We start from the raw sequence: 2,180 nt of genomic DNA, 5'->3' as shown, positions 1-2,180 counted from the left end.
TTGGTTGTCCTGGACTTTATTTCACATTTGTCTGAACTTCTCCTGAACAAACATCTGAAAGGCAGTAGATGGCTCTGGGGCTTCGGAACCAGGATACACTGTCTCGTAATCCAGGGCAGGTCGTCTGGGACTTCACGTGGGATGATGGAGCTGTAGAATTCTGTACTGCAGAGATGATAGAGAAGTCACCGAGTATATTTAAGATGGTGATGGATCAATTTCCAGACAAGAATCGAGTATTATATGGGAGAAAGTGGCACTGATATAGAGGGCCAGAAATGACCTTGGCATCCCACTACTCTAATGAACGGTTACCCAGATATAGACACAAAGCACTGGAGTAACTCAGCAGGTCAGGCAGCATCTCCGGAGAAAAAGAGTGGTGAGTTACTCCAGCACTTTGTGTCTATCTTTGGTATAAACCAGCATCTGCAGTTCTTTGTTTCTACACTTACCCTGATATCACTGGCTGGATCTGAATGCTGCTGTTTAAACTAGATGAATAAAGGGAGGGATACGGTACAGGAATAGGCTCTTCAGCCCACCGAGTCTGTGCTGACCATATGAGACCCATTCACTCTAATCTCATTTGTTAAATTATCCTCACTTTCACAGCAAATACCCTTCTGATTCTTCCACCACCTACACATTTTGTATCATTTATAATGGCCAATTAACCCAACAACCCCTCATTTATGGAATGGGGGATCAAACTGGAGCACTGGGGGGGACGGCACACGGAGGGACGTACGGACCTGCATAGTCACAGGGAGAACGTGCTCCACACGGACAGCTCTCGAGGTAAGGATTTAATCTAGATCTCTAGTGCTGAGGGACAGGGTCTATTCGTTGTGCCAGGCTTGGCTAACTCCTGGAGTTCTGAACACATGACAGCAGATGGGACTGACTAATGGGGATGGTGGGTGAAATCTGTTGATCCCTTCTGACTGGGATCTATCACAAGACACGTGGAGCCTGGTCTCACCCCGAGTCCCCAGCTCTCAGCCTCTCTGTGCTACACAAAAGGGCGGTTTTGGGAAGGAGCCTCACTGTGCAAGGAGAGACCGTAGCCTGGAGATTGGGTGCTGCAAGATTGCCTCTACCCATCCGGACCAATCCATGGGGGTAGGAAGGAGAAGGAGCAGGGAGATGGTGTATGCTGCAGACTGTTGCAACAGTAGGCAAACTACTTTGGATCAAGGGTGGCCGAGAGGCTGGAGTAAATGTGTGCTATTAACATTATCTGGAAGCATTTCATGATGGTGGATGTCAGAGCCACCGGACAGTGGTCATTAAAGAATGTTACCGTACCTTTCTTCAACACCAGGAATAAACCCCCTGCATTGTTCCAGTCTCCCATTAATTGTCAAAATCATTCATTTCCATCATGCCATCTGGTAGCCCTTCATGGTACCCTGGTTATAGTGACCTAAAACATACTGCAGGAGACAGGCCTTTCAGCCCAGAGTCCACACTGACCATTATACACCCATTTATTCCAATCTCCCATTTCCTTCTCATAGTCTACCATTTACCTACACATTGGAGGCAATTTAGTGACCAAATAACCCACATATCTTGCATGATGTGGGAGAAAAGCAGATCTCCTGCGGGAAAACCCATGCGGTCGCAGGACGAGCATGCAAATTTCATATGGACAGCACCCTAGGTCATGATTGAACCATGGTCTCTTGTGTTTGAGGTCGCAGCTCTTCTGGGTTATGTTAAGGATTGGTACAATTGTTCCTTCTAAAACTTTCCCCCTAGATTTGTAAGATGCATTCTATTCTATTCAAAGTTCCTCTTAAAGTTGTCCCTCTTCTGTTTGCACATAGTTGACTAACTCATCAGTTCGCCAGTATGCTGGTTTCTGAACTGACCTGCCTCACCTCCAATGCTCTACCTTTTCCCAGCATCACTCCATTTCCTCCAAAACACACAACTATAGATAATCAGGACAAAAAGACCTCGCAATCCAAAACCCAGATGCTCTTGACGTTTAAATACGATGGAAGTGCCGGTATTTTCAAGGCTACTGGAGATTCAAGGTATGTGTGTGTTAGGTACAAATGATCAATGTGACAAAACTAATGGGGGTTTTTTTTAAATCTGTTCCTTTATTTGTAACAAACACCAAGTGTAACAACATATTCTGTAAAAATTGCACAAATTACATTTTG

The sequence above is a fragment of the Amblyraja radiata genome, chromosome 22 (assembly GCF_010909765.2).
Source record: "Amblyraja radiata isolate CabotCenter1 chromosome 22, sAmbRad1.1.pri, whole genome shotgun sequence".
Taxonomy (NCBI): domain Eukaryota; kingdom Metazoa; phylum Chordata; class Chondrichthyes; order Rajiformes; family Rajidae; genus Amblyraja; species Amblyraja radiata.
This window is presented reverse-complemented; position numbering follows the sequence as displayed.